Raw genomic sequence first — 13,096 nt, forward strand, 5'->3', positions numbered from 1 at the left:
TAAGATCCACCTTCAAGAAAACGTTTTCAAACATGTTCCACATTTAAATGGCATTTCTTCAGCATGTGTTAACATGTGGCTTTTGGGTTGACTCAATCTTTCGAAGTTTCTGGTGCACTGTTGGCATTGATGATATTTTCCCAGAGTGTGCATCACTTTGATATGTCTTGCAATTTCATTTTTACACTTAAATACGTCTGAGCAAATATCACATAAGAATTTTATCCCTTTCTTAAGGTGCACGCCAAATTGACAAGAGTGCAGTAGGTTACTTTCAGCATCTTTCCCTGTACCATCCAGCTTCTGGCCGTTCCCTTAATATTTTAAGAAAAAGAAGATAACCAATAAATAGTTATAATCAAGTTTTTCGTCTCAAGTAGGTATATTCATTATTCTGTACATAATTAATAATATTTAAAAATACTTGTGTACATTCTTATTGTATTAATGAATGTAGGTTTACAATCAAAAGTTTGAAGGTCTTCCTTCATACAAATTCATTGGGCTATCTGTGTATCCTATCAACTGCGATTATGCTAAAATTTCAGGGAAAAGGCAGCTGTCATCACATAATGCACACCTTAATAGTTACTGTAATGAGTGTTTCCCATAATGTCCACTGAAAATACTTGTACTCAAAACAAAAAGATAGGCTAAATACTTCTTAGCCTCTTGACATTTGGGACAGTTTAAGTGAAAAGTTACTTTTTGCTCAATTCTGTGGTTTTATGAAATCATATCAAAGAATAATATTTAAATACTTTTGACATTATTTCCTCTCATTGATAATTTAAACTTTAACTGCCATTGAATGAAAACTATGACCCTTGTGCAATTTTTTCACCTTATTGTTGACTATGTCAATGGACTATTTAACCCAACATACACCTTTTTGTTAACTTAAAACAAGTAGGCATTAAAAGTCAAGAAGGGATAGGGTTGATTAAAGTTGAGAAGGGATAATTATATTTCCTATGCTTTAAAAGAAAAGCAAGCAGGAAAAGAAAATAGCACATAGAGAAGGAAATTCTTTAACATAAAGAACAGAAAATTAAATTAAAAACATAACATTCTACTGCTTTCAACAAATGGAACAAAGTAAAACAACAGTCATTGAAAAGGCTAAACTAAAAAAAGGAAAATGGGATCTATGGAAATGACAATATTTAGCGATGAATTATATCATGAGTTCAATCATGACCAATTAATTTATGAAAAAAATGGTCAATTTAGTTAGTGATGGTTTAATTCTCCTAACAACCAAGCCTTATATATAATTATGTGAAACCAATTATAAGCGCAGTATTATTAAGGGGTCATATCCTTATCCTGTGCCACATGATTTCCCAATGAAACATATGGGACACTTATTATATTGATTACTTTTTGTTTAGCAAAAAATGATGAAAGGGAATTATTTAAAAAAAAGGGGTTTCCATGTTGTCTTGCATAAATTTTCCAAAAGCTTTAATTTCATAGGATATTTTTTTTTTCAAGAAAATATATTTTTGACAGGAACTTTAGGAAGGAAAAAAGAGCCATGCCTGAACTTCAAAAAAAATGAAAAAATAATAATTAGGGAAGAAATTGTTCAAAAGGTCAAAATACAACTTTCATGCGGTTGCTATTAATCAAAAGAAAAAAATAAATCAATAACAATTAATAGGGCGACATATATATTATATATATATATATATATATATATATATATATATATATATATATATATATATATATATATATATATATATATATATATATATATATATATATATATATATATATATATATATATATATATATATATATATATATATATATACATATATATATATATATATATATATATATATATATATATATATATACACATATATATATATATATATATATATATATATATATATATATATATATACATATATATATATATATATATATATATATATATATATATATATATATATATATATATATATGTATGTATTTACTGCTTAGCCACATACATATAAGTATATATACATATATACCCCCTGATTGAGGGCAGTTCAATAAGTACCCGTGTTTTACAACAAGGGCCTTTCTGAGCGAAGTATATGTTTTCATTGTGTGCAGCCATCTATCAAATGATGGGAAAATGAATTTCAGACTGATTTAAAGGCTAGTTTGGATTTGAAAAAGACTTGTTTTGTGATATTTAATGAGAAGGAAAGAGAGTAGTATTATTCAGTAGTTCACTTTTTGTTTTTGGATGGATAGAAATGCAAGGAGATAAAAGCAAAGTTGGTTGCTGTTTATGAAGTAATTTTGCCAACCATGATCACAGTTAAATATCGGTTAAATGAATTTTAATGTGGACAAACATCTGTTTTTGATGAGAAGTGACCAGGACACCCAGCAGACATGGCTACCCAGAAAATCATTCAAAAAGTCTACACCATGGTTCTTCATGGTGCGCGAAATAGCAGAGGCAATGGGTGTGTCAACCAGAATGGCATTATTTCACATGATAAGTAGGGGATGAAAAAATTGCCGGCATAATGGTTGCCACAATTGGCCATTGTAGACAACAAGCTGATCTGGAAATGTCGCCACCAGAGTGCATGAGCTACATTATGAACTCCTGCCGCATCCCCAGTATTCACCCGATCTGGCTTCTTGTGCCTTTTTAATATTTCTTAACAAGAATAAATGCCTTGCAAAAGAAATATTCAACTCAAATGAGAAAGTTATCGCTGAGACATAGGCATATTTTGGAGATGCTGACAAATCCTATTTTTTAGACGGGTTAAAAAATTGCCGCAATGTTGGGAGATGTGTATATTTCTAAAAGGGGGACTATGTTGAAAAATGAAAAAATGTTTTTGAAAAATGGTGTCTTCATTTCTAACATGGGTACATATTGAACTGCCCCTGTACATGAAGAGAAGTTCCAAGAAAATTTTATAAGGAACGGACAGAAGGAATTAAGGAAATCATTTTAACAGAATGGCCTGAGGATGCTGGATGGAATGGATAGGTATGATAAGAGATGCAAAAGGAAAAATTGGATGATGGATTTCTAGAAGGGTGAGAATAACATGTAAGGTGTTGGGAGTGGAGGGGTTATCATGTGTGAAGGATCTGCGAAGTTGAAAAAACCACCATTAAACATTTGTCTCCAGAAGTAATGATTATGTATGCACTACTTATTATTCTGTATAAATCTGAGGATTTGGTTGAAGAGAGGTCCTTTTGAAAAGGACATAGCATAGATTTGAAAGGAAACTATCTCAATGGTCTGGGTAATTACATATTCTATCTTTTTATGTAGAGGTAATTAGGAATGGACCATTTGGTTTGATATGGATAGCAACTGTTACAATGGGTTGTAGAACTGTAAAATATGGGTTCAGGAACATCCAAATCAGTGAAAATACCCTGCATGAGGCCGGACATGATTATTTATTCTAATATTGAGGGATGTGACATACTGTCCAATATTGAGGAGAATGGTAAAGTTGGTGATTAAGAAGATAAACTACATTATTGGAGGTCATGATGAGTAGGTAATTGGTGAGAGAGATAAAAACTGTATGTGATATGGGTGAGATCCTGGTTTTTAAAACAAATATTTTACATATAATTTTATTGCAGGGATTGGGAGTTATTATTGGAAGAGGTTGAAATGTTAAGTATGGGATTGTTTGATATAAGGTGTGATAAGTTGTTAGGGCATTTGAAAGTTAACAAGGAGCATTTAGGAAAAAGATTGGTGAAGAAACTATCATGTTTGAGGATAGGCTAGAGATCTTTAAAGATTGATCGGTTTCCCTGGTACATGAAATCCCCTGGTACCAACCTAGGGTATGTGATAGGGAATGAATGTATTAGGGAATTGAAACCTTTTATATTTTGATGAATGGATAATTCGGATCTGGCTCTGTTTGGCTTGGAAACAGTCATTGAAACAAAAGGAGGTGCAAGATTTGATTGCTTTTGAAATGAAGGTTTGGAAAAGAAGATGGAATGGACAGAAAGAAAAACATAATAGAAAGTGCTATTTGTGGAGAGAAAGTGGACTGTAAGGATAAACCCAAAGGAAGCAGGATTGATGGATTCAGAGTGCTCCTCATCCAATGGCATTAATCCACAGCACTTGTAAATTGGCATGCATGCAGACTATATCTTGGAAAATAAACTTGACTTATATTGCACAAAATGTTAAAAAAGAGAATAAACTGTTATCAAAGGCATTGCTATTGCTTTTACTAATAAGGAACATTAACAAGTTCCTTGAAATATGGTTTTGACACATACTGTTGGTATATTCAACAACAGTTCAATCTCACTGAATAGGAAACACTGATGGCAATGAAAGGGTCTTGCCTAAAGAAAAGTGAAAAACTAATAGGCATGAGACCTTACCTTGTTCCTGCAACAGATCCATTCCCAGGCATTTATCCTCCTCAGGAATGTCAAAATGAAGGTTTTCCTTAATATCCACTTCCTCATTTATGAATAATGAAACATCTCCATCTTCCAATGGTTCCTGAGAAATGACAAAATGACAGTCTTCCTTAATATCCACTTCCTTGTAAAGGGACAATGAAACATCTCTATCTTCCAATGGGTCCTGGTGAATGTCAAAATGACAGTCTTCTTTAACATCTACTTCCTTATTAAAGGATAATGAAACATCTCTTTCTTTCAATGGGTCCTGAAAGACGAACATTACAGATAATGTGAGATCTCATTACAGAGAGAGATGTGTTTTCATAGAACAATAATGACTAATGGAAGTATTATATTCTCCTAATAACTTCTGCAAAAAGGAGAATAGAAATTGAATTGCCTAATGGTCAAAAAACATACAGAGGAATGAAAGAAAACAAACAATCAAGTGCAAAAATCAAGATAAAAGAGGGTTTTCAAGAAAATAAACAGGAAAGTTTTATTCCAAAGAAACTGAAGGAGATGCCACAAAAGTAACTTTTAACACAGTCATCTGTTAATTTGCATTTCAATGCAACAATTTCAGATTGTAGCGGCATCTCACCCAGTGTCGTTGAAATTTGTCAATGTATTAACAACATAAGTGTTAAAAGTTGGCTTTAACCTTATGGGATGTGGCACATCATACACCAATACATGACATGCTTCTGACATTGTATGCACGGTAATTCAAAAAACCATCTTGTTCCTTAAAAAGCCCAAAAATTTCAGAGTTTAAAAGGATGCCTCAGTAGCTTAAGAGGCTAAAGAACTCGACTGGATATTGAGGGATCTGGGTTCAAATCCCAATCAATACGAATGATTTTTACACTCTGAAATTGTTGCAAGGAAAGTTTTACCTTAAATAGGCTAGATTTAATATGCAGATGGTTAATTGTGTACACATTGTTATACATACACACAACATTATATATAAACACTCACCAAATTCTTTGCTTCTACATTACTGCACCAATGATTTTCACCTTCCTGAATTCATGCAACCATTGGCAGTTCTACACCCCTTTCTGGAGCAAAAGAGCATCCACTAAAAGTCTCAGCCCCTTCTTTTACAATAAACAAGTCATCTTGGACATTCATGGCACTACTGCCAACAGTGTCAATGGCGAATGCATCCTTATCAAAGTCTTTCTGATTCTCAGTGGGCAACAAATGGAAAGCATAAACAGGTTATAATATCATAATGGCAGATGATTAACATTTACAAATAAAAGCATCAGGACAATACATCTTTCCAGCTAAGCAAATACTTGAAACAGCAGTAAAAAACTTAATCACTTTAACCTAATTTGGTAATTAACTTTGTGAAACAACATTTGTTTTGACTGCATTGCATAATAGCTCAATTTTTTTTAACCTAGATCAATACCTTGTTCTATTTATTAGTGGTAATCCAATTTTTCCAAGTGCTCACGAAATAATTGACATCTCTATCAATCATTTCTGTTCCAGCCAAATGATATGAGATGCTGCAGAATTACTCAATGCCCATAATTTGCATTACGTACCACAAACCATATCCTCTCCTAGCCTTTTTGCACCTTTGTTGTCATTGCTCAGGGCATCACTCTCCTCATTATAAACCATTAACACAGCAATCAATGGGAACCTCCATTTGGCAGTTAATGTTATAGTTCACGGAATGTTAACCCCCACATGTCATTATGTGAAATTCAGCCATTAGCAGTGTATTAATAATTGGGAATAGATTAATTCATTCCCTGTGCCACCAATGGTTTCCCAGCATTAACTCTGGTAATGAAATAAGATTGAAAATGCTCAAGTCCGTGATATAGAGTGGCCATAGCGGTGTGTGTATAAATCTAATTGAAGTCTCCCAGTTGGCGATTCAATATCTATCACCTGCCTAACACACCTCAATCTAACACTGATATTTCTCCTCAATCCCATTCTAAAAGAGAAGAAACATTCTGCCTTGATAACATTTAATTAAACCCTTTTCAATTCATTGGAAAAACATTTGGAATGGGGGTATGTCCTTGATGGACAGTGGCTCTAATAAATACGCAAAATTAAATATCAGGTTGTCAAAAATATTAAATGAACTTCAATATAACCCTAATAAACATAGACCTAGCAACCGATGGAATACAATTGGTAGATGTACACAGAACTGACAGACTAGATTATTGATCAGGTCTCAATGCCTCGGAGGAATCATAAGGAGGAAAAAATTGACATAATATACCATCACAAAGAAGACATAATAGGGTGGGTATTACAGCAGGGAAACCTATGATAGTGACTGCAGAGAGATATGCAATACTGTGCAATGGAAGAGATGGTGATGACGAGGGAGACTATGGCTCATGCGCAACTAATGCCTGTAGGGAGAAATAAATTGAGTTCTGCTGGAGAGAGACAGCAGATAGTCATCAACAAACTTGGCAATGAATAACCAAAACCAAAAAAGGCATTCAAATACAAGGAAAAGTTATTCCATTTGACTCAGAAGGTCATCAGTAAGATTACTTATTATATTCAAGAAAAAATTTCCAAATCCATTCCAGAGAATATGCAATAAAAGATTCCCTCTAGCTCAAAGCTGTATTCGTTTTTGATATTGTTCAATTTAATGCATTAATATTATAGAATACATGTCCGTTTTTTTTAACTTTTTAAAACGAGGAAAGTTATCTCTTGTGACAAAATTTCCTAGCATATAAAATTTAGAAACTTTCATTTTACCCCTTTTTAGGATTGGGTATCTTCGCAACACTTATTAATAACTGGAATTGATCATGACCTTGGTGATGACAAAATTCTTTTCCCGCAGATTCGTTTTCGCAGAAGGAAGTATAGTATTCACTGTTCAAAAAATTCGATTTAATGAATACAACTGACCTCCTCTCGATTGGTTATCCCCTCCTTCGTCTTAAAATTGCACCCCTTTTTCATGCGATCATAGAAAACAGACAAACACTCCCCACGTCGACGCTTAAATAGCCGGTATTCAGTCAGTAACTCCATGCAGAAAGAACACACCAACCAGGGATGAATTTCATCCTGCACAACCTGATTAAATATTTCATAAACAGATATTTACCAAATAACGCACTAAATCTTCTGGTCTTAATATCACCATTATTTTACGAAAGAGTGTACGCGACATACAAACGAACTTCTATCTCGTATAAGATTTTTTACGCACATAACATTCTAAGCTCTGAACACAGACAACTAAACTTACTTTGAAATCTATTAAATCTTCTATAGTCTTTTGCAGCATGATTTGTAATTTAATATTCTCGCCGAAAACATTGATCAACAGTCCACGACTGTTTTAACACAATCTGCACACTTCAAATTCGGCTTTATCGCACATTAAGAAAGTTTTAGACTATTCCGAATAATTTACTTTACAATGTTACCCAAAATAATTCTGCAATATGTCACAGTTTACTTGAAATAGAACTAAAGTTTATTAAAACAGGCGATAACTCAAAGTAAACAACTCAACAGCTGGACACTTGCATTCCGTTCTGCATCTGTCACACTCTTTAGAGATTTTCTCTTTAAAATGCAAAGGAATTGAGTGATATGGAAAAACGGATCTTAATTCGACAACATATATGTGTGGGTATTTCAATGTAATCTGGTAATTAAGGGAAGGAAAAATAATTCCGTTTTATATAATTTTATTAGCTAGTGAAGAATCACGGGCATTCTTTGGTATTATATACAAATCGAAAAAACTAAAAAGGTCTAACATGTTCCGATCATTCATTTGATAGACCTGGATCAAAAGATTCAGATACGTTTTGCTTACGGTGGCTAAATGTAAGAATAACCCAGTATTTATGCAAGCGAAAGTTATTGTGCGTTGTAGAAATATAGTGTATTAAAAATATTACAAGTTCCATGTAACCGTCTCCTCTCATTCTGTTCCTACCTGAATAAACATCAAAATAATTCTTCGACCCGTAGGAACGGGACTTTGACGAACTGAATCTTTTTCTGGCGATGTGAATCGATGTCAAGTTAACATTAAACGTAGTTTGTTATGGTTAATCAGATAATTAAGATCTCAGAATAAGCTTAAGGTAATTTTAACTGTCAATGTTACGTGATACGTAAAATAATTCCCAATGATCATATGTTCTGACCCAGATAAAGGTCGACTCTTCCCGTATCAATCCTTTGATTTACAAGAAATACCTGAAATAAAATAAACAGATGAAGATCGAAACGCAAGTGCCCAGCTGGGAAGATGTTTTGTTTACTAAGGTTGTTTTATCGATGTTGAACACTAATTCAAGTAAATTGTGAAAGAAAAACACCTATTCCGCCTTTTATTCACTCTCTTACTGGATTAGACGTGATCCACCGGGTGGGATTCGTCTACTTGTGTAATGTGCGGAATTGTGATCCACTCCCTCCAAAGAGTCGGTCTAATATGTTCCGATCATTTAAATGAAAGACCTGGATCAAAAGATTCAGATACGTTTTGCTTACGGTGGCTAAATGTAAGAATTACCCAGTATTTATACAAGCGAAAGTTATTGTGCGTTGTAGACATATAGTGTATGAAAAATATTACAAGTTCAATGTTACCGGCTTTTCTTTCTGTTCCTATCTGAATAAACATCAAAATAATTCTTCGACCCGTGGGAACGGGACTTTGACGAACTGAATCTTTTTCTGGCAATGTGAATCGATGTTAAGTCAACATTGAACGTTGTTTGTTATGGTTAATCAGATAATTAAGATCTCAAAATAAGCTTAAGGTAATTTTAACTGTCAATGTTACGTGATACGTAAAATAATTCCCAAATATGTTCATATGTTCTCAATCAGATTAAGTTCGACTCTTCTCGTATTAATCCTTTGATTTACAATAAATACTTCGGAAATAAAATGAACAGATGAAGAACGAAACGCAACAGCCCAGCTGGGAAGTTATTTTGTTTCCTAAGGTTGTTTTATCATTTTTGAACACTAATTCTAGTAAATTGTGAACGATGTCAACATATATTTACCGTTAGGTTCTTCAGTAAATACCTGTGACACTCCATCCTGCTCAAATATATTTAGAAAAACACTTACTCCGCCTTTTATTCACTCTCTTACTGGATTAGACGTGATTCACCGGGTGGGATTCGTCTACTTGTATAATGTGCGGAATTGCTTTCATCTCCCTCCAAAGAGTCGGTCATTTTTATCGACCCTTTTGCTCTTGCACATGAACTGCTGTGTTGGAGAAAAAATAAGAAGGATGAAATGCTAATCGCAAGTTGTCGTAGCACTTGTGATGTTGTGTTGTGTGAATAATCGAACTATTTCACGTAATTTTTGACAGATATCTATATATTTAACGTTATATTGTCCGGTAAATCATCCGGCGTAATCTAAAACGTTCATAATGTGTGATAAAATTGATTTTTTGGTATGCAGATTGTGTTTAAACAGTGGTGGGCTTCTGATAAACATTTTGGATAAGAATAATAAATCGGAATTTATGTTGGAAAACACTATAGAGGATTTGATAAATGTAAAAGTAAGTGCATTGTATGTGCGATGTCCTTTCTAAAATATGTTTTTAAGATCTTCGTTGTACTTAAAATCAATTAGTAAGGTATTGGGGAAAAAGAATACGTAAGGTATTGGGGAAAACTATAGTGATTAGTAGACAAGAGTAGATTTCAGCATTATAATGTCAAAATAATGTTTTGATGTATTTTATCAGGTTGTGGAGGATGCAAATCATCCCTGGTTGATTTGTTCGACCTGCATGAAGAAGCTTACGGAATTCCGGCTATTTAAGAATCGATGTGCAGAGTGTCTGTTTGTTTTCTACAATCGTATCCAAAAGGGGTTCAATCCTGTGACGGAAGGCTGGTTAACTAATCGACAAGAGGTCAGTTGCATCCATTAATTTGAACGATGTATGTAACAAAATCATATCTTGCCCCAAAAGAATATATTTTGTTGCATCTGTGTTAATTTATATGCTGTACAATTCATTCCCGTATCTCATAATGCCTCTGATTGATAACTTTGTTATCAATTACAGGCATTATGATTTGTTGCACAAATGTGCACTATTTGAGTATGTAAGCTGGGAAAAGTAATTTTGTTTAAATTACAGTTCATTTCACCACTCCCAAACCGACATATGCAAAAGCATCCTATCTTTTATTTCAATGATCTTGCATCTTCAATGACCATGTTCCCGCACTGTTCATAACTGCGCTCCATGTCAAAGTAAATGCGATCATTTTTTTGAACATCCTTTCATTACGCCCTGTCATATCTATGTATAAAATAATTCAAATCATTCAAGATTCATTCTTATTTGACATTTTCACACTACCGAACAGTGGGCCTGGGTTCGATTCCCTTATACTTCTTAATGGGGTCCACGGTAATAGGTGAATTTAACATAATGCCATGAAGGACTTAGTATTGGGTGAATGCTACCATCACCTACCAAACTGACTGAATTTGATTACTGTTTTTATTGTTTATAAGGAGGTGAGTGATGTCCTGACCCAAGACAATAATAATCCTAGAGAGGATATGGTTGATGGTACATCTGACAAAGTGTGGGCATCGAGTTTTACCAGTGAATCTGTTGTACATTCGGAGGGAACAGCATTAGTTGAGATGAAGAACCCATATTCACCAGTCCATGGAGTGAATTTGATGGCCGTTAACAATTGCAATGAAGTGAATATTCAGGTGAGTGAATTGAGCTGTTTTCCATTGCAGTCATAACCAATTCAATGTTGCAAATTAATATTAATTTTATAGTGTCTTGAAAGTGTCTTAATTTTTTAGTGTCTTAATGGTTTTTCACTTTGGCATGGTTAAGAAATGCAATGGGTTTCCAAGGCTCTGTTCTTACCTCCTCTGAAACCTACTCTGAAATGGTGAACCATCATATGATAATGTTTATTCCATTGAATGAATGGTAGATGCATGCAATTTAAGCACCTGAATTCATAATTGTTAATTGTTTTGCAAAATAGTGGATACCAAAATTGTTTTCAAGCTAGAATTACATGACCAAGTTAGGCCAAAACGATTTTTGCCCTGAATCATTTATTTTTAAATGTTAATTAAAGACCATTATTAAATCATGATTTTTATATGCTTTGAATTAGTTTCCTTGTGAGATAAAGGAAGAGATTGAAGACGAGACCATCGCCAGTGATGCTGTCGACAGCAGTGAGTTAGATGTCCAAGATGACATGATCATTGTCAAAGAAGAAATTGATACTACCAGTGGATGCTCTGTTCATCTGAAAATTGATACTGGCTCATCAATGCAGGAAGGTGACAGTCATTGGTCGGACAATGAAGATTCAAGCCATTTGGTGAGTGCATCTATTCATTTCAGGAGCATAATTATCAATCTACACTTAAGATCAAATTTTCTCTTCCGGCTCAAAGTGGTGTTATCATTGACAGATGTAATGAACACTTCAATTTCCTCAGACTGATTGGGCAAAGATCACGTAATATAAATTTTGTCTCCCAGATTTTGTGTATAGGGTCAAATTTATAACCATAATGCCCTCGGTCGATAAGACTCAGGATGAGTCTGCTTTAAATGCTCTCCCATATATACAGGGTGTATTCCAAAAGTAATGCAATCACATTTCCCATGCCACTCCTATTATAAGGAGTGGAATTGAGTAACTGTTAATAAGTAGGAGGGACTCTAAGCTATGCTTCAAAACCAGTTTCAGTGCTCTCCAAGTTGTGGAAACAGCAGGGCATCAGTTATTGTTCGCCAACCAGCAATCTGTATTTACTGTAAATTTGCTGTAAATATCATGCAATTTACTTAATGGTATTAGTGTTTATAAACAAGACTACTGGTTTTTGCTGTATAGAATTATTGCAATGGTCTGCATATGCAATTCCATTCAAATGAAAATGACAAAAGCATTGAGTTACTGCTCATGATAAAGGTGGTGTGTTCAAATAGGTAAATGAAGTGATTTGTCAGTTTTTTAAGAGGAGATAAGATATTCCCAGGATTCTTTAGCAAATTAAAGTATTAGGATAGATAATGGCTATTATGTAGCATTACATGTATTAGGTTTATGTGAAAATTATAGCAGGATTTAATTTTCAGAACAGGAAATAAACACTTTGTGCAAAGTAAGGACTGTTCAGGTATATCATGATTCTCTTGATGCTGGGTGTTTGCTGGGATGACTTAGTTGTTCCTTCTCTTTATTCTTTTGAGCATCTCTACATAGAAATCATATTATTTGTTCTTTCCCTGAAGCATAAATTTATTATTTGTAGCCAGGTATTCGATGCATTCAGTGACCTTGGTTAGGCTGGAAGGCCTTTGACAGGAGGACTGAGATATGCAGCATCTCTCAGTTCTTACCTGTCTGCTACTTGCAGGTTTTAAAAGGTTTTTAATCAGAGAAGTGGTAATCAAAAGATTGGTGGTCGGAAGCAAGATGATTAAGGATAGGATAGTTAAGGATCATGATGGTTTTGGTAAAATTGTATTATTTATGTTGAAGAGGGAAATGGTGATGTTTAATTGACTAATGTACTAGGCAGGGCCAAAGATACAGTAAATGCTAAGTTCACAGATTGTTTAATTTTATGG

Source organism: Hetaerina americana, unplaced genomic scaffold (genome assembly GCF_022747635.1).
Source record: "Hetaerina americana unplaced genomic scaffold, ioHetAmer1.1.p SCAF_99, whole genome shotgun sequence".
Taxonomy (NCBI): domain Eukaryota; kingdom Metazoa; phylum Arthropoda; class Insecta; order Odonata; family Calopterygidae; genus Hetaerina; species Hetaerina americana.